Here is a 21191-nt window from a genome sequence, read left to right as displayed (position 1 = left end):
ATCAAGGATTAGATACCCTTGTACCTCTTAAATGGACTAAAGGACGTAGCTCTCCCTCTAACCCCTGGTATAACAACACCCTGAAAGCCTTGCGCAAGGATTGCAAAACAGCCGAAAGACTATGGAGACGAGAATATTGTATTAAAGATAAAGCCGCCTATCGTCTAAAACAAAAGCTCTATCATAAGGCTATTTGTTCTGCAAGGGCTATTTTCTATGCGGAACAAATTACTTCCAGTACCAACCCCATCAAAGCTATATTTAAACTAGTAGATGAGCTACAGAAAAACAGATCTCCTCCCTCCAATGCTATGTCTGCACAGCAATGTGAGGATCTTGCGTCTTTTTTTGTGAACAAAGTACAAAACATCTACAAATCCTTTCCTCGCCATTCTGCTACAGCTCTTAGCTCCCCCCTCCCTTTTATAAATGCACCAAGATGGAGCTCATACCGGAAATCTCTCGTGAAGACCTAGCTGTACTTTGCAGGAAGGTCAAATCTGGTTCTCCAGCAGATCCCATGAGACCGACTCACTTCGTAGAATCCCTGGATTTCTTTTTACCCTCTCTAACATCCATATTAAACCTGTCCTTTTCCTCGGCCACCGTTCCAACTGTCTGGAAGCAAGCTTGGGTCTCTCCCATCATTAAAAAATCAACCCTTGATCCCCTAAAGCCAGAGAACTATAGACCTATTTCGTTGCTTCCTTGGATTTCCAAACTCGCAGAAGCTCACGTTAACAACATCTTGACCAAACACATGGATCTACATAACATCTTAGATCCATCCCAAAATGGGTTTAGGCCACACCATAGCACTGAATCTGCCCTCCTAGCCACGTCTGAACATCTCCGGACGATACTTGATGCCGGCCAAAGTGCTGCGCTGATCTTATTAGATCTCAGCGCGGCCTTTGACACGGTATCTCATAACATTCTACTGGATCGTCTGAACATGGCAGGTATCTCGAGCCGTGCATTGGACTGGTTCCGCTCCTTTCTGGAGGATAGGTCTTTTCGGGTGTCAGCCCCTCCATTCCTCTCCCAGTCCCACCCCATCGGACAGGGAGTACCTCAGGGCTCCGCTCTCAGCCCATCCCTTTTCAACCTATATGTACAGCCGCTCGCGTCTGTAGCCAGAGAATGGGACCTCTCGCTGGTGTCATACGCCGATGTCACGCAGCTAGCAATCACTCTTACCGAGGGTCCCTCTATTTCTGCAGCGAGGTTCAGGGATGGGCTGGATGCCGTAGCCCAATGGATGACGGATAATTGCCTGCAACTCAATGCAGGCAAGACGGAGGTGCTGCTTCTTGGAAAGAACACCAGCTACTGGAACCAACACTGGTGGCCTCGGTCACTAGGTACCATCCCTCCCCCTAAATCCCTGGTTAAAAACTTGGGTGTTTGGATGGACTCAGCACTTAACTTCCAGACCCACACAAAAAGAGTAGCGGCCACCTGTATGGGCCTGATGAGAAGCCTTAACCCCATACTCGGCTTCTTCGACCCCAAGGTTCGCCAAACGATTATACAAGCCACAATTCTGTCCCGCCTAGACTATGCTAACGTCCTTCTCTTGGGCGCTAACAAAGCCGAAATTGCGCGTCTACAGCGTGTACAAAACACCGCGGCTAGAACCTTGGTCAGACTTCCCCGCAGGTGCTCGGCTAGAGCCACTATACGAAAGCTGCACTGGCTACCAATTGAGTCCCGTATCCAGTTTAAAGCTCTCGTTATGATCTTTAAAATTCTCAAAACTGGACGTCCACAACTTCTCCGCCCTCTCCTTATACCTTATGTGCCACAGCGTAAGTTGCGCTCCTTCGGCCAACATTTATTGACAGTTCCCCTCACAAAGTTAGCTCGCACAGGTGGGCGCTCCTTTAGAGTACTAGGAGCCAAACTTTGGAACAATTTGCCGGTGAACATCCGCTCAATGGAGAATCTTTCCGCTTTCCGGAGAGCTCTTAAAACCCTTCTATTCCCCCCCTTTTAGGTTTTTGACTCCTGGTCTTTCCTTCTCTGTCTCCTGTGAAGATTCTGTGGTTCTTTAGCGCCGGGACGCCCCTTTGCTGGGGCAGCTGTTTTGCCCTTTACCAAATTTTAACATAACATAAAATAACAGAGCTCCATCGCTCTGATTGCTCCTTTAATCTCATTTTGGAAAATAAGGTAATGTAGAGTCATAGAAACCTCATCTTTCAGAATGGGCAAGAGACTAGAATAACAAATGGTGCATATTATCATGGGAGACTTCTCCTTGGTTACTATAAATGTTGAAAAAAAATGATCTGAGTATGGTTTTTATTATAACAGCATCTTTGACTACATGGCAATTATTTTCAGCACCGTGTTCAGCCTTGCTCTTTGTTAATCCACCTTTGTTAGAGCCAATGAGCATTCATGATGAAGGTATATGGATTCTCTGTTAACAGCTTCAGAGAACATTTGAAAACTTTCGAGGGCAGGTGGAGATCTTGTATTATTTCCATTCTTTAGCAGTAGATACTTTCCTAATAAAACTTGAATTCCCCCTGAGAGCTTTTTGAATTGTTGGTTTTTGCACATGTATATCTTTGCCTATGTATTTGATCATGATTTCAGCTAATATTACCCTAATTGGTGCCTCTTTATTGTCCTTATTTTCTTTATTATTTGTTAAACACATTCATGTAACACACCGAGACACACAGATATTTGGGTGCTTCAAGTGCAGCACAGAATTGCAAAGAATTATAACAAAGATTATCAACGTCGGACCAATCTTGAATCTAGGAATTTTTTAACCATTTTACCTAGTCACCAGTGTGCGAATTTTGAATAGGATAAGACAAGAAAAAAGTTATCAACAGTATTTGATGGAAATTAGTGTAGAATCTTCTGGAACAAATGGGTTTTAAAAATCCATTAATGGGGAGAGAAGGATTGAGCTAAGGGCATACCATTCGCAGAGGTATGAAATGACAGGCATACATTTACCAGTTGTGCCTATTTCCTAAACTCTGTTATGCTGAAAGCTAGTCCTAGATGTTTAGTGGATCCTAGAAAAGCTATCCATTTGGGACACCAGGTCTAGATAAATGCCTCCACACCAAAAAGTCTTCATCTCAAATAACAACCTGAGAGTGCTTAATGTGTTTGCTCCCTGTGTGTTCATAAATGTTAACTTGACAGAACTGTGGCTAGTGTAAGGTAGTTTTCGATCCAAAGAAACATACCAATATATAGATTTGTGTATTTGTCTAAGGACTCCTCTTGAGAAGGTAGAGAAGATGGGAAAACCCCCAGAGGAGCTGAATTTCCTGCGACATTGTGATTAAAGGACACAAGTCACCCCTTATACTGAAGCTTACAAATAAACAAACTTAAAATAAATAGTTATATGGCTCTTTTTAAAAAAAAAAAGATGGAACACCATAATACAACAGCATGTCTGTTAAGTGAATCTGCTTGCTTTCTTTTCTGACTACCACATCAATGCCTGTGTTAACAGACAGCAAAATGGGTGGGTTCTCCTACTGAAGCTTAAAGAGATGCTGATGTACACATGTGTTGGGATGACAAAGATAATGTTTTTAGATGTGTGTAAGAAAATTGGGTTATTGGTTGAGAGAGGTGAAACTCTACTCACGTAATAGCCACACACCTGGTCAGGCTGAAATCACAAGCAAACTCCAAATTAATCTCTGCTCAACCCTTTGGTAGCTAGGCATGCAGCAGTCAGGCTTTACTTAAAGGCAATATGTAAAGGATGCAATCCGATCCTGAATCTGAGAAGAAGGATGTTAATGAGAAAAATCCTGATGAGGGAACTTGATTTGGGAGTAGAGGAGGGTCTGGCTGGGGGCCCTCAGCAGCATCTCCCCAAAAAGACCATCTGTCCACTGCAAGAGAGCCCAGTGTGAGGACAGGGAGCAGCTTGTCTTCAATGAACTTGTCCCCAGAGGAGCTGGCAGACAGGAATGCAGAGAGGGAGTAAAGGCTCCAAATGGCTACACATAAAATGGAGAAGTAGCTGACTATGGACCAAATAAAAAGTGTTAGTTTCTGAAAGGAGCCTGTGCGAGGTAGACATCAGAGCCAAGTAAACGGAGGCCATCAGCTATGGTGGCAGCATACCTGCAGTGTCTGAGGGAGACAAGAATGTGTGCATCCCAAAAGATCTGGTGCCCAATTATGTGGTTGCAGATGATATAGATGAGTGGTCTTCTGCCTACGAGATAGCTCTGAGGGCAAAAAAGGTCCCACAAGAGTACTGGGGGTTTAGCTTGTGGAAGTATATGCATACACCCAGGAGGGACACACTTCTCACACTTGAGGTAGATGACAAAGTATGCCCCCATGAAAGCCATACGTGTTGCTAAATTTGGGCTGACCCCTGGAAAGTACAGTCAGAGGTTCAGGGTCAGCCAAAAACTCACAAACCAGTATTGAGTGGCTTTTCTGAGATTATTTCAGCAGGGCACTGAATAGCTGGTTGGGTGAAAGCAAAGATTATGATTATATTGGGCTGTGCAACTTGATATTTAGGAATTACATGCAAAATACTTGTTTTAAAGAGCTGCGCCAGCACTTAGTAGATAGCAAGCTGAATTATCCCAGGAAGGTTGCTGAGGAGGCAGAACTCTGAGTCAGTACCAAAGTGTCCAGAAAGACATCTGGGGGAGGACTTCCAGAAGAAGAAGGGGGGAGAGAAAACGAAGAAAGAGTTCTTTCAAGGACCCCAAAATAGCTCACAGGAGCTCATTCTCAATTTAGCCACCAGAAAAAAGTCTGAGAAGGATTTTAATGAGGGCAATCCTGATGAGGGAACTTGATTTTGGAGTAGAGGGGGGTCTGGCTGGGGGCCCTCAGCAGAATCTCCCAAAAAGACCATCTGTCCCCTGCAAGAGAGCCCATTGTGAGGACAGGGAGCAGCTTGTCTTCAATGAACTTGTCCCCAGCTGAGCTGTCAGACAGGAAGTTCAGGCTCCAAATGGATACACATAAAATGGAGAAGTAGCTGACTATGGACGAAATAAAAAGTGTTAGTTTCTGAAAGGAGCCTGTGCGAGGTAGACATCAGAGCCAAGTAAACGGAGGCCATCAGCTATGGTGGCAGCATACCTGCAGTGTCTGAGGGAGACAAGAATGAGTGCATCCCAAAAGATCTGGTGCCCAATTATGTGGTTGCAGATGATATAGACAAGTGGTCTTCTGCCTACGAGATAGCTCTAAGGGCATAAAAGGTCCCACAAGAGTACTGGGGGTTTAGCTTGTGGAAGTATATGCATACACCCAGGGGGGACACACTTCTCACACTTGCGGTAGATGACAAAGTATGCCTCCATGAAAGCCATAATGTTGCTAAATTTGGGCTGACCCCTGAGAAGTACAGTCAGAGGTTCAGGGTCAGCCAAAAACTCACAAACCAGTATTGAGTGGCTTTTCTGAGATTATTTCAGCAGGGCACTGAATAGCTGGATGGGCAAAAGCAAAGATTATGATTATATTGTGCTCTACAACTTAATTTTGAGGAAGTACATGCACAATACTTGTTTTAAAGAGCTGCGCCAGCACTTAGTAGATAGCAAGCTGACTAATCCCAGGAAGGTTGCTGAGGACGCAGAACTCTGGGTCAGTACCAATGTGTCCAGAAAGACATCTGGGGCGGACTCCTAGAAGAAGAAGGGGGGAGATAGAAACAAGAAAGAGTTCTCTCAAGGCCCCAAAAATAGCTCACAGGAGCCCATTCCCTATTTAGCCACCACAAAAAAGGCTTCACAGAGATAAATACTTGTAAGTTTGGCCGTAAGTGCTGCAAGTGGTACTAGTATGGGCACATCAAGGGAGACACAGAGTGTTCTAGGGGTCACAGTCCCTTAGTGGTGGGCAGTCCTAGAGATTGTCAAGTGTAGCAATTGAGGAAGATGTGGTCCCAGTTAATTTTGTGGGGCAGCAAAGGGTACCTTATTGATCCTGTGTGACAGCGAGGTGGTGCCTAAGGCTCACAAACCTGCCAATATAATAGGCAGTGGTTCGCCTGAAATGGGCAGAAGGTTGAGGCTCTGAGAGACATGGAAGCCAGTATGACTCCTATCAGGTGTCCTCAGAGCAGATGCTACCCCATACATTTCACCAGGTTTTGGTAGCAGACAAATGTGAGAGACACTATCCTGTGGCTCAGGTTCCCTTCGTGTGATGGGGTCTTAGGTGTTTTCTAAAGGTAGTTGTGAGCCTTGTCATGCCGGTGGATTGTTTGCTAGCAAATGAGTAGAAGTACACTGCCCTTCAAGGAAGTGGTGTTTAAGACACACTTGGAAATGTTGGGGTGACCACTCAGCCCATAACTGCCCAGGAGTAGAGTCAAGAGAGCCTGGAGCCTGGTATAAAGACCCAGGTATCAACAAAGAAGTGGGAGGGCAGGAAGTGTGGGAAACCAGCCCCTGAAACTCCTGCAGTACATGTGGATGGAGTGCTGGAGAAGGCGGCCCCAGACCCGACTGGAGAGGACATTGCCTCCCTAGGAGACCTGCTTGAGCTTGCTGGATGGTATGTTAAAGGTGGGCCCTCCAGGAAGAAAATCTGCACGATGCTTACATAGTGCCTAACTCAGTGAGCTAGTGACACCTCTGGCGATCACCTTATTTACTGGGAGAACAACCCCCTTTACAGTGATCCAAAGACACCTGTGCATGGGACAGCATCTTTGCTGGTGGTCCCCCAGTGTTACAGGCCCTTCGTACTGGGTTTGGCCTATAAGATACCCTTGAGAGGACGTCTGGGGTGAGGACAAGACCTTTGACAGGCTTGCCACCTACTTCTATTGGCCCTGTATGAAGACAGCCTCAGGCTAGTGTTAAGACAGGGAAGAAGCTTAAGGTTTCTTGACTCCCATGCATGTTGCTGGCACCATCTTTGAGATGGTGGGCATAAACATTGTTGGGCCCATGGACTCCAAAACTACCCTTGGTAACAAGTGTATCCTATGGCTAGGGCACTAATGGGGATTTTTACATGAGTAAGTGGGGTCAGACAGGAGCACCAGCTTCATGTCTGTGTACATGAAGTACATGTGGAAGGAATGTGGGGTAATCTACAAGTTCTCCATACCTTACCCTCTCAAGACTAATGGGCTAGTTGAGAGGTTCAGCAAGACCCTCAAGAGCATGAGTATGGGCCATTCCTCTAAGATTAGTAACTACACCTACGGTGGCCAGAGCCCTGATGGGTATTTTTACCTGGGTGGGGTTCTCCAAAGAAGTGGTGTCTGACAGAGACACTAAGTTCATGTTGACTTATATTAAGTCCATGTGGGATGAGTGTGGAGTAACTTTCAAGCTCCAAACACCCTATCATCCTAAACCAGCTGGCTTATGGAGAGATTAAACAAGACCCTTAAAGACATGATAATGAGCCTACCCGAGCCCATGAGGCAGAAGTGGGACATCCATATGCCCAGCCTGCTCTTTTCATATAAGGAGGTGCCATGGAAGGGTATACGGTTCAGCCCTTTTGAACTCATCTATGGTCAACCTGTAAGGGGACCTCTCAATTTGCTGAAGGAGAGGTGTAATTAGGTACATGCTAGCCCTCAGCAACTAAATGCAGAAGTCTTACAAGAACATAGCAGCTAGAAGGCAATGGCGCAGTGGTATGGCCAGAAGACCACTGTGGTTGAGTTTCAGCCTGGCCAGAAGGTGTGGGTGATGGTTCTAGTTGAGTTCAGGGTTCTCCAAGATCATTGGACAGGGTTTTATGAGTTAATTGAGAAGATAGGGAGGCTACATACCCAGTTGACCTCAAAACCCCCAGAGGCCACTTACAGGTCCCACATATCAATCACCTCAAACCCCACAATGAGAGGTCTAAGGTCACTGTGCTGTTAATGGCAGATGATGGAAAAGAGAAGGGAAGTGAACCTCTCCCAGATCTCCTGTCATCCAGAGAAAGATGGGCCAGTGGAGGGTGTCAACCTCTCTCCTACCCTGACCCCAGAGAAGCAGAGGGACAGTTACCAGCTGATGGGATAGTTCAACTCTCTGTTCTCTCTCACCCCTGTGCTTACACAATGACATTGACACTGGTGGCAGCCCAAATGTCAAAAACAAGATCTACAGCCTGTCGGATAAAGTGAGGGCCACTATCAAGGAGGAGGTCTGCAGGATGCTGGAGTGCTAGAACACTCCAGTAGTCCATGCTCCAGTCCATTTGTACTGGATCTTAACCGTTTACTAATCTAGAACTCCAGTTCTTCCTGGACTACAGGGGACTGAAATCAATCACGAAGACTAATGCATACCCCATCCCCCGAGCTGATCAGCTCATTGATCAGGTGGGGGCTGCCAAGTTCCTCAGCATGTTTGACCTAATGTTTGGGTACTGGCAAATCACCCAAACAGGAGAGATCTGCCCTTTCCACTCCAGAGGGTCACTTAAAGTTTAGAGTGATTCCCTTGAGACTCAAGAATGCTCCTGCTTCCTTCCAGTGATTGGTGTATCAGGTTCTGGCTGGAATGGAAGCCTTCAGTGCTGCTTACCTGGATGACATTATTGTCTTCATTAGCAGCTGGAAGGACCACCTATTTTACCTCCAAGATGTGCTTCAGGCTCTGCAGTAGGCAGGACTAACTATAAAGGCCAGTAAGTGCCAGATAAGCCAAGGGCCAGTGGTGTACTTGGAAAACCTGGTGGGTGGGGGTAAGGTGTAGCCCCACCAGAGTCAGATAGAAACCAACATTGGAGACCCCAAAAATGCAGACAGAAGTGAGGACCTTCCTGGGCCTTATTGGATATTAAAAGAGGTTTATCAAGGGGTATGGCACCATTGTTGCCCCCTTGACTGACCTGACCTCGAAAATGCAGCCAACAAATGTAATCTGGACGGAGGCCTGTCAGAAAGCCTTTTACTCCCTCAAATAGCTATGCGTGCCCTCACTATAGATCTTCAGCTATCTAAGACACTGATCACTCACAAGATGTTCTATCTTCCTAGATAAGCCTCCTCATATTATAGTTATATATGATGATAGGGGCTTGTTCACACAATTTTGATAAAAGACCTCTTTCACCTTTCCCGGGTGTATTTCCTATAAGCTATAATCTATTTAAAAAGGGTTAGATTTGAACCTTTGTCTTTTAATATGTTTTTTCTAGGATTTTCAAATAAACTCAGTGTCATGAAGATAGCCTCACAGAATATTTCAAATGGAGACCAAAACATTGACGCTTACCCACCTTCCTTTTAGTTGTTTTTCAAATTAATTTCAGAGATGTAGTTCCTATGTATAGGACGGTCTCTATTTGTGATGTTCTAGGAAGTGGGTATTTAGACATTGATGGCTAGGTGACTTTCATTTCTAATAATCTTAATATCTGTTATAAATGTCATATGAGGGCTTTGTTTTGAACCCGTAATATATCTTTTGTCTATTGACATTAAATCAAAAGGAGTAGACCTGACTATCTGAATTTATTTCAACAGATAGATGTATATATTGCTTGAATTGATTTGTGATGTCATGATGAAACTTCTGAAACAAATGAGAAATTCAAGAAAACCTTTCTGAAAAATAAATCTCTTGTAGACATCATTACCTGACTAACTTTAAATATGCAAGCCCACAAGAGTATATTGGATTGCCCAAAGTTTGATAAATAGTTGTAGAAGGTTGCCATTTTGTTGTCCGAATCATTTGGTGCCTGCAGCCTCTTTCAGGTCACATGACTAGGTGTAGTTGGCAGTTGGCCTTTGTTTATTCCTCCCAGACAGCATCAAAATAAAGGGACTGGGGGTTGGCAGAATGGGCCAGCTCTGATTTGATAGGGGCAGAGCTGTTACCTACCACACTTACACTTCAAAGGCACTGTCTCAGCTCACACACAAAGGATTTCACACTAGCCTATTGTGACCACAAACAGACTGGGGCCAGGTGAGAGAGGCAGGAATTTCCAGAAACCTTTGTAGGGGTAAACTACAGAAACTTCCCACACTTCGAAGCAGGCACCTGTTATAAATACTGGACCATCAGATCCAACTCTTCAGATTATTTCTGGACCTATGGAATACTCAAAAGAAGGATTGCTCTTTTGCAAGAAGGACTGCCACGCTGCTTTGCTGCCCTGCTGCACTGCCTGCACCAAGATCTGCTCTGCTACCCTGCCACCAAGCGCTGGTTGTCTGGCTCTCTGTTCTGAGCCACAGGGACACAAAAAGCTCCAACACCTTTGGAGCCTGCATCTGGACTCTGCCTGTTGTGAGTTGTAGATCCCCAAGTGGTTCATCCCCAGTCCTGGACTCTTGGAAGTGAGGCAAAAGGTGCTCTGGCAATATAGCTAGGGTCCTCATCAGAACTGACGCAGCGTGACGCAACCTGACGCCACTCTCACAGCTCCACATTGGAACCAAAGCAGTGTGACACAACTCAACGAGGACCTTGCCTTGCAGCCCTTGCAGCTCCCCATCAGAAGTGATGCAGCACGACTCACTCATCAGGACAGCTGCTGTGCGGTGCAAGGCTCCTCATCAAAGACAATTCTCAGCAAGCCTAACCTGGTCACTGTATCTGGCAATGCTCCAATGTGGTTGGCCTGAACTTTGTTGTGGTCCAGTGCCACTAAGTAACCACAGTTGGCGCTTTCCGCTTTTAAGCACTATTTTTACCTAAACCTTTAAGAAATCATAACATTCTACTAATTGGATTTTTTTTATATTTTGATGTCAAATAATGTATTAAACTTTGCTCCATTTGTTCTGACTTGGAGTTGGATTTTATTGTGTTTTTTTTCACTTTATTACTGTTTAAGTGCTGCATACAACATTTACACATTACCTCTACAATAAGCCTGACTGCTTTGTGCCAAGCTACCAGAGGGTTAAGCACAGGTTAATTTAGTGTCTTTTTGTGTTTCACCCAAAAAGGGATTGTGGTTGTCGTTTGACAAAGTCCACTTCTCACTCAACCAATAACCCAGTTTCTCACAAAGCTCCTGGTGGCTAATTTTTATTACCCCTCTCTCCAAATGTAGCCCACCCAGTGAATAGACCCTGTTGAGGCATGACAAATGCTCCCAGACTAGAGACAAAGGCTCAGGTGTGGGGAGGTGTTTTTATTCCCCTGGGCCCAGGAACTTAATTTACTTCAAAGGGGCCTTCCCTGCCACACACAAATGTTAGGTACCACCTGGAAAGTTCACAGCTTTTCTCCTACCAGTCAGGTAGATATACATCAAAATCCTCTTGTTAGTGAACAGCAGGGCTTCTTGTAGCCAGATCTGGCCTGTGCCATTTTTGCTGATTGCTTGCCAGTGTATGCTGAGGCAAATTGGGGAAGCCATTGTGTATTCCCATCGATCCACTGACTAAAATCAAAAGCATAACAATGTCGTTTAAAAAAACACTTTTCAAAATATTTTGGGACTAGTAGTGATGACCTTCAGGATATATATTTTAAGATCGAATTTATTTTGCACTGGATGAACTGCAGCAACATGAATAATGTGTTCAGGAACAGCCAGTTATTATGACTACATACTTAACTGCGTAAGTGTTAAGGAATCTACTCAAACTATTGAGCAATTGGGCACATCTGATTAACTTTAGGAAGAGATCTGAAAATTGGAATTAAGGAATTTTGGATGAATGATTAGACATAAAAAAAAAGCAGAGTAATCTGTTCATGATTTTCATTAGTTGGCTTGCGGTCTGAATTCTCCCTAATTTGCTGTTTATTGATAACAACTGAATTGAGATTTCATTGTCATTGTAATTAATGTTTATGAAATAAAAATGGCCCCTAGAAAGGATAACAAAGAATGCCAAACAATATATGCTAGTCAAATCAATGTTTTTAATATGCAGCAATCCATCATTAAAAACAAATCTAAAAACAAGTACTGCAGTGTGCTGTGATACATGTGATATGAAGGAACAAAATGTGTATCACATTTGCATCAGCAAAGAGACAACTCATGATCTATACAATAAATAGATAGAGGTTGGGTCTGTATATATTGCTGACGATGGGCCTACTTACGATGGCGGGCCGACGAGCGTTTGACCGCCATATCCATGGGAATGGAATCGTACAACATGCAGTCGACAGTTCCGCCCCCAAAATTACGATGGGACCGCCGTGTAGGGGGTCACACAAATGCCTTTTCCCATTGTGGGTTGTGATGCAGCCCAGAAAAGTACCGCAGCACGAGCTGTAATGGAAAAAGGCATTTTGCAAACATCCATGTGCCAGGCACCATGTGGTGTCTGGCAGATTGTGCATGGATGTGTGGGGGTGGCACTTCATGTGACCCCAAAGCCCCTTTCAGTCTACCTTTACATGGTAGTCAGACTGTCATGTAAGGTAGAAAGAAAGGGGCATTGTAATCCCTACGGCAGTGCCTCCAAAGGCACCGCCCCGTTTGTGGGGATTAAAGTACGACTTACACCCCGGCGGGCTCCTTGAGCCTGTTAGAGGAGTCAGTGGGCTCTCTGACCACTGTGCTCTCACCGACCGTATAGTTATGCGGCAGTCAGACCGCAGCCTTAGATGTCGGACAGACTACCACTGATGGCCTGTCGTTAATGATCTGCCTGACCTCATAATTAAGCCCGATGTGTCTCTCCTTTTCAATAAAAGGATCATCATCAGAACAAGTTTAATTGAACCTGAGTGATTGAGACATTATAATACAGGTAAATACTTACATAAAAAAAATGGAAATGGACATAAAAAGACATGTAAAATATTAAATCAAACTGTACAAAGTATGATATGCAAATACATAATTTTGGTCCCTTATTCTATCAATTAATCAATCAGGGAATTTTAAAGCGCACTACTCACCCTTGATGGCCTCAAGGTGCAGAGGGGTGGAGCTCGGGGTCAGCCTAAAAGCCAGGTCTTGGCTCTCACTGAAGATTTGCAGAGTGGGGGAGCGTCTGATGTTGACTGGTAGCTCATTGCATGCCTTGGCTGTGACGTGGGAGAAGGTCCTTCCACCTGCTTTGGTTCTGTGGATGCGTAGGGTTCCTGCTAGGGCAAGGACGGTGGAGCAGAGGTTTCTTTTGGGTACGTGGAAAGAGACTCTTTCATTGAGGTATTTGGGTCCAATGTTGTGGAGGGATTTGTAGGCTTGGGAGAGTAGCTTGAAGGTTACTCTCTTTTTGATAGGGAGCCAGTGGAGGTCTCGCAGGTGTTGGGTCATGTGCTCACGTCGTGGGCTGCCGAGGACGAGTCTGGATGCTGTGTTCTGGATGGTCTGGAGTTTGTGTAGCAGGGATTTGTTGATTCCAGCATAGAGGGCATTTCCGTAATCTAGTCTGCTAGTGAGTGCATGGGTGACGGTCTTCCTGGCTTCGAGGGGGATCCACTTGAAGGTCTTGTGGAGGATGCGGAGGGAGTTGAAGCTGGTGAAGGTGACGGCATTGATCTGGCGAGTCATGGTGAGGGAAGAGTCGAGAATTATGCCAAGGTTTTGGGCATGGCCCGTAGGGGTGGGTTGTTTTCCGAGGGCAGAGGGCCACCAGGTGTTGTCCCAGGTGGTGGGAGAGGGTCCGAGGACGAGGATCTCTGTCTTCTCCGAGTTAAGCTTTAGGCAGCTGCTGCTCATCCAGGCTGTGACATCTTTCATTCTTTCCTGCAAGCTGAGTCTGGTGTCTTCTGGGTTCTTCGTGAGGGAGAGGATGAGCCGGGTGTCGTCGGTGTAGGATACTATGCTGAGTCCATGCTGTCTGACAATAGCAGCGAGGGGGGCCATGTAGATGTGAAGAACGTGGGGCTGAGCGATGATCCTTGGGGTATTCCGCAGTTGATCTCTGTGGGTGCAGAGAGGAAGGGTGGGAGTATGATTCTTTGGGTTCTGCATGTGAGAAAGGAGTGGATCCACTCGAGGGCAGTTCCCCGTACGCACGTCGTGGAGTCTAGCTGCAAGAGTGCAGTGGGAGACGGCATCGAAGGCTGCTGAGAGGTCTAGCAGGATGAGGGCCGTGGTCTGGTTGAGGAGCATGTGGATGTCATTGATGGTGCCAAGGAGGGTAGTCTCGCTACTGTGGTTACTTCAGAAGCTGGACTGGGAAGAGTTGAGGATTGCATTCGCTTTCAAGAAGGTCATCAGCTGGGCGTTGACAATTTTCTCTGTGACTTTGGCTGTGAAGTGAAGGAGAGAGATGGGACAGTAGTTTTTCAGGTCCGTTGGGTCTGCTGAGGGTTTCTTGAGGAGGGGCTTGACCTCTGCCTGCTTCCAGTCTTCGGGGAAAATGCCGGATTTGAAGCTGGTGTTGATGATGCTGGGCAGGGGTCTGTGTGGGCTTCTGAGTGGGTGCCCTTCATAGTCGTGGTGGTGTCTTCGGTAGTGACCGGTGTCCAGGTGGTGATGATGGTGGGCTGGCGGTCATCGCTGGAGGGAAGGGTGGTTTCTGGAGTCTGTTCACTGAAGTTGTTGTTTAGGGCCTTGATTTTCAGGTGGAAGTAGGAGCCAAACTTGTTGCAGAGGGGAGGGTGTAACGTCCATGGCTTTGGCAGGGGGTTTGGCGAAATGCTGGATGATGTTGAAGAGTTCCTTTGAGTTGCTGGAGTTGGTGAGGATTTTGTTCCAGATGAAGGTCCTCCTAGTGGATCATATGAGTTGGTAGTATTCTATCATGGCACTCTTGTAAATGGTCTGGTCTTTGGTGGTTTTGCTGTTTCTCCATCATTTTTTGAGACGTCTGCAGAAGCGTCTAGCTTCTTGGAGGTCGGTGGTAAAGCAGGTCGCCTTCGGGGGCGTTGTCTGTCAGGATTGCGGAGGGGTGCGAGCCTGTCTGCGCAGCTGGTGATCTAGCGGTGTAGTTCTTTGGCTGCCAAGTTGGCGTTGGTCGTGGCAGAGGGGGGATCGCGGATGAAGGTGGAGTTGAGGTGCTCCTCTGTGACCTTGCTCCAGCTCCTTCATGGTGGGCACTGAGTGAGCTTGTGAGCGGTGGTGGTGTTCAAAGAGAAGTGTACGCAGTGGTGGTCTGTCCAGAGGGGCTGTGAGGTTTGGCTGAAGCAGATGTTGGTCCCTCCTTCTTCGAAGATGGGGTCGCGGTGTGTCCTGCCTTGTGGGTGGGGTGGTGAAGAGCTGCCTCGGCCCAAGTTTGGCGAGGTTGTCAAGGAGGGTGGTGGAGTCGGGGTTGCTGCTGTTGTCGAGGTGGAAGTTCAGGTCTTTGACGAGAATGTAGTCTGTGGAGACGATGGCGTGGGGTGCGATGAGGTCGGCAATGGTAGTGGTGAAAGAAGCATGAGACCCAGGGGGGTCTTAGGCGAGGGTGCCGCAAAGTGTTGTTCTAGGGCTGGTCTGGATCTGGAAGTGAAGGTGTTCGGTGGCGGAGTAGGAGTCACTCGTGCTGGTGGTGAGTCTTAGGGAGCTCTTGTGTGCGATGGCAAGTCCTCCTCCTGGGCGGTGGGGGCAATCCTTCCTCTGGATCTTGTATCCATCAGGGATGGCGGTGGCGATGTCAGGGGCGGCAATATTTCAGATAATTAATGCTTGTTAGTTAACCAACCATATTCATGATGTGAAGGTCACACTTCTGCAGATGGAAAATGAATCTCACAATTGCATTCTGTGCTTCTGAATTTTCATTAGAATCAATGCGGGAAGACCAAAATGTAAGTATTGCTATGATAAAGACATGTTTCTGTCAGAGGACACAAGGCATGAAGTTGCATTTACAGCAGTGGTAGTTACACCGCACGTGTTGGGGGCTCCCTTACTTCAGTTCTCCAATGGAAAGTGTTTGCTATGGTTGAAATGCAACACTGACCAGGCCACTGGGGCTCCATTGTGGTCCCACACTTGGATAATAATAGAGGTGAAGGTCTTAAGGAAGCTGCATTCTTCGCTTCTTCTCTAGCTTCCTGCTTCACAAAGCATGTGTGACGAAGGAGTGTTTCACTCCAGTGCCTTAGTCTCCTCAAGTCAGTCTCCTCTTGGGGATAAAAGTTTAGCTGCACCTACCCGTGAGAATGCATATTTCTTAATATATTTTCTACTAAAAGAAAGAGTGTGAGCCTTGAGAGAGGGTGGACAAACATTTAAACCATGTGTGCAACCAATGTTCTGTAAAAGACAAAAAATGTAGTCAGCAGCTTGTCACTATATAATAAGCCAGCTTGACTGATTGAGATTGGCCTTCCATAAAAATCCCAAACAAATGGAGGACAGTGCCCTCTATTCCCACGTTGGACAAATGTTGAGCAAGGATGGCATGGTCTACAAAGCTGTATGTTTTGGGGAAAGTCCAGAAGGGTCCCGCTCAACAGTTCATCGCTCATTATTGCCCAAGCCTCCTAAGTGGCCAGAATGAGAGTATGTTTGCAAGCAAATGTTCTCACTACAACTTTAATCAGAAAAGATTATTGGCGGAACCCTTTGCATTACTTTGCTCATAGAACTTCTGTTTGCAAATGTTTGTAAAATCCTTTCCAAAGTCAACAGGAAAACTCTGCACACCCATATGCCTTACAGCCAGCACTGCTAGTTAAAAACACCTTCTTCGTTTCCCAGAATTACAGCTTCATAGCTCCATCCAGCCACAGCTCTGAATGTGGTGAAGAGTGAGTTACATGGCCATCACTTTTTCTCCAAAGTCCCTCCAGGGATTGCACACACTGCTGAGCAGCAATGTGTAGCATTAACTGAATGATTCTGAAAAAAAAAAAACTGTACATATAGAGAGATTAACCAAACTTTTTCATGTATGTAGTGTGAAAAGACAGGTGATGGTGCACTACAATAAAATTCACAATGTTCTCTATCACAGATGTCCAGCTCTGTCTCCTGAAAAATAAAAAGAACCACAAACGGTGCCTTCAATATTTGTGGGTGCACAGAGCAGCCAAAGCCAATGGCAGATCATTGTATAGTGCATTAGTGATAGCCATATATACAGAGTACTTACTACTTTGGGTGAAAGGGGCTCACTTGCCTCGAATCCCAACTCTGACAATGAAAAGGAGTATGAATGTCTAGCATCTGGTGTTTGCTCCAGGTTTATTAGTCTTCATGTCAACATGTATCCAGTGTTATCCTCAGCATGGAGAAATAGGCCACTGTTTCACTTGTTTATTCACTGTAGAGTGGCGTAGCAAAGGAGAGCGGTGAGGTGGTCCGCCCCAGGCAGCTCAAGTATTGGAGGGCACCAGCCCACCCCGCTCTTACCTACGTCCGTCGCGGGCGGCAAACAGGAATCGCCAGCACACCCTCCCGCTTTTGCACGCGGCCGCCACAGGGCGGCAAACGGAGGGACCCCCAAGGGTGGCAAAAGGTCTAGCTACACCACTGGCTCTGTACCAGGTTTCAATCAAATCTCCAAAATATTTGCATAGTTGAGAATAAAACTTGCAGTATACCAATCTTTTAATATCAATTTTGTGTCCCTACTTAATTGTATGAGATGTCAAAATACATGTTGACGCTCTCTAAGATAAAGCATTTACACAGGATCAGAAAAAGTCCTAACCTCAAGAACATATGAAGCAATGTGTCCGACGGAATACAGATTAACAGCAACTCAGCACAGTCAAGTAAGCTTTGTATCAAGAAGGGATTTAAGTCTTCTAAAGGTTCTGAAAACATGAAGGTTTAATACAAAATTAAAGTGCAATGCAGATGGCAAATATAATAGTCAAAATGCTTGGTGAATCAATATAGGGAATTGATTAGGCTCAATTAAATTTAGCAAAGAGTCTGACATGGAGTTAAGTCACAGAACGAAAATATTCTAAGTCCAAATCAAGGGACAGTCTAATGAAGTTCTACTCTCAAAGAGGCTCAGCAAACAAGACTTGCTCACCTCCAATGTTGGCGTCTTTTATAATAAAAAACACAGAAAACAAAATGTCATACAGAATCATCAAGAACTGTCCCACTTCCATCCCCTAATTTGCATATTCAAACCACCCCTATGAGCAAGTGGCTTTGGGTGTGTCAGTACAAATCTGATTACACTCAAAACAATGACGTCTCATAAATGAATAGGCCTAAAATAACGCAGGCAGGAAGAGCCTTGAATGTGCAAACAGCTTTCTCTGGAGTTTTTTGAGAACAGCATGTTAACACAAAGCATTGTACTGGTGGATGTTTTGTTAGGTAGGATGAGAAGAGATGTGAAAATGCATAACATACCTGCGATATTACTCAAGATGGCGTTTAGGCTACTTTGAGCCTAGTTTAGTCAAGCAGACGAAAGTATGATTTTTGCAACGCGTAGTGTGTTCATGTTGGTGCAGAAATGTTCATAACATTATGCACCTATGATTTTTATTAAATTAAAAGCAGCTTTGTCATGCCTACTTGAAAGACAATGACCAAATGTGAGGGTATGGCTGTAGCAAAATGACAAAGAAAGAAGTGGGCTGCCAGTATGTGGAAATGTACTCTTTGAACGTCTCAAACTTGATAGAATTTGATATTGTTACTATTTTTCATTGCTAGACATTTTTATTTGTTTTAAACATATTTTATTGAGTTTTATGTTATCGCTTAGGCTGTTGCCTGACATAAAACAATTTAAGACAGATATTGACAAAATACCAAGCTTGGAAAACATCATTGGGTACAGTTTGCATATGTAAAAGCAACAAAAACAAGAGTTCTGCGCAGACATTCCCACTGCAACTACATTGAAGAGTATGTTTAAGTATCTGTGTATGCCACAATGAAAAATACAATATGCAGTGTGTTATGACCCAGATCATCCGATGAAATCAGCTTGTTAAGGGGTTTGGGAGGGAAGGGGAGAAGGTATATACCCCTGTACGCAGCCCAAATTTTTCTATGCTTTTTGGGGCAGCCCTGCGCCTGGAAGACCGTTATCTCTGCACCCATGCATTCATCTAATTCATTTCGCCATTTCCCTATTGTCGGGGGGAAGTCCCCTTCCATAGCTGAGCATTATCATGCTTGGCGATAGTGAGGGCAAGGAAGAGCAGATGTTGTTTGTATCGGTCCCCCCCAATGTCGTCAGTGCTATGGAGTAGGAACAGTCTAGGGTCGTGTGGGAGATCCCAGGACAGCACTTCTTTTAGACAGGTCGAGACTCTGCGCCAGAAGGGCTGTATTGCGGTGCAGCTCCATACCGTGTGGAAATATGACCCATCCTTCCTTTCACAAAGTAGGCACTGGGGGAATGCAATAACTCCCATCTTCCAAAGACGGAGGCGCGTGTAATAAATACGATTGACATATTTAAATTGAATGAGGCGATATCTAGAGGCCACCGCAGCGCCCTGGAGACTAGCTATAGCCTCTGCCCAGTCATTGTCTGTCAAATCTGGAATATCGTCTTGCCACGCCTTTCTGGTCTTATGTAGGGTTGTGGTGGAATGTGTAGTCAGTGTTTGGTAAATCTGTCGAATTTTGTGGGCACCCAAATCGCCCATGAGAAGGCGACCCTCTAGGGGGGTGGAGCTCTGGAAGGCTGTCCATGTCAAGCAGCATGGGAGCGTGAGATATTTGGAGGTATTTGTAGAACTGGGTTTTATGGAGGTGGAATTCCTCCTGCAACTGTTGGAAGGACTTTAGGGTAGTGCCCCGCATGACGTCCCCCAGTGTGGATATGCCAATCAGGTCCCACTGGCGGAACCCTTTCAATGTTGCCACCCGGCGTAAGTATGTACCATGCCATAGGCGTGTTGCCTGAGTCAGACGCCCATACCACCCCATCCGCCGAACGGTGTATCGCCTGAGCCGAATCGTTGTTCTGCTAGCATAAGGCAGAGAATTCAGGCTCTGTGCGCTGTATAGTAACTGGAGAAGGGTAGCCCCCTCCATTGCTGTGTGTTCTAAAGCCAACGCTGGGTCTGTAACGACCAAAAGGTGAGAAGCCACATAGTATGAATATACGTCTGCTGCAGCAATGCCGCCGCAGTAGGTAGATTGTACACAGGTCTGTAGCGCTACTCTAACAGCTCCCCTGCCCCATAGGACTTTATTATGTATGGCGTTTATTTGTGCGAACTATGAACGCGGTATATGATACGGGAAATTTTGAAGTCGATAAAGCACTCTGGGGCGAGAGACAATTTTAAAAATCGCGGATAGCCCATACAGCGAAAGAGGTAGGGATGACCATATTGTTGTCTCGTCCTGGAGTCCAGAAAGAAGGGGAGTAATGTTGCACACCCATATATATATACCCAGGTATTGGAATCCCTCAGTTGCATGTGTTAACTGAGCTGCCCACATAGTTCTACCCTGATGACCACATACTGGACACAGCACAGACTTGGAAGGGTTGGTATGAAGTCCAGTGGTCTGGGTGAAGACTCAGAGGATCTGCCGGATATGTGGACCCGAGATCCATGGATCAGTCATGAAGAATAAAACGTTGTCCGCATATAGTGCAAAGTGGTCGGGTTGTGACCTCGGACATTCGAAGCCCCGAAGCACTGAGTCTCGGCGAACAGATACCGCCAGGGACTCCACCACCAGGGCAAAGAAAAGTGGAGACAGAGGTAACCCTGCTGTGTGCCGCAACTGACAGGAGAAAAGGGGGAGCGATGACCAGCAACACGCACTGAGGCCATTGGTTCCGTGTATAATAGCCAAATGTATGCCAGAAAGCGCGGGCCAAAATTTACCGCCTCCAAAAGTTGGAACAGATACTCCCAACTTAAAGAATCAAAGGCCTTATCAATATCGGCGAGGAGTATGGCCATGGGCCGGCCCATCTCTGGGGCCAATGCCATGGCATTATAGACCCCGCAAATGTTATGGCGAGTGGCTCGGCCTGGCATAAAGCCAGATTGGTCAAGGTGGATCAAATCCCGGAAACAGTTTCGCAAACAATCAGCAAGTACTTTTCCCAATAGTTTAGATTCCAAATTATTTAGAGAAATAGGATGGTATGAGGATGGATTCGCCGTTCAATGTCATCATGTATTGTCTCTAAGAGGTGTGAGCCTAGCGTAGACATATAGGGGCGAAGGAACTATATGGGAAACCCATTGGGCCTGGGGGCCCAGCCCGGAGGCATCACGGGCAATGCCACCATTAAGTCATCTACTGTAATGGGAGCATCAAGTTGATATCTATTCTGGTCCGTTAATCTTGGGTGGGGGAATATCCCGAAGGAACTCTGTGATGAGGGCCTCTGAGAGCTGTTACTTCCGAGTATGTAATGTAGAGAAATAGCGTGCGAATTCTGCGACAACCTCTGCAGGAGAGGTACGTAAGACACCATCCATGCCCCG

The sequence above is a fragment of the Triturus cristatus genome, chromosome 4_1 (assembly GCF_964204655.1).
Source record: "Triturus cristatus chromosome 4_1, aTriCri1.1, whole genome shotgun sequence".
NCBI lineage: Eukaryota > Metazoa > Chordata > Amphibia > Caudata > Salamandridae > Triturus > Triturus cristatus.
This window is presented reverse-complemented; position numbering follows the sequence as displayed.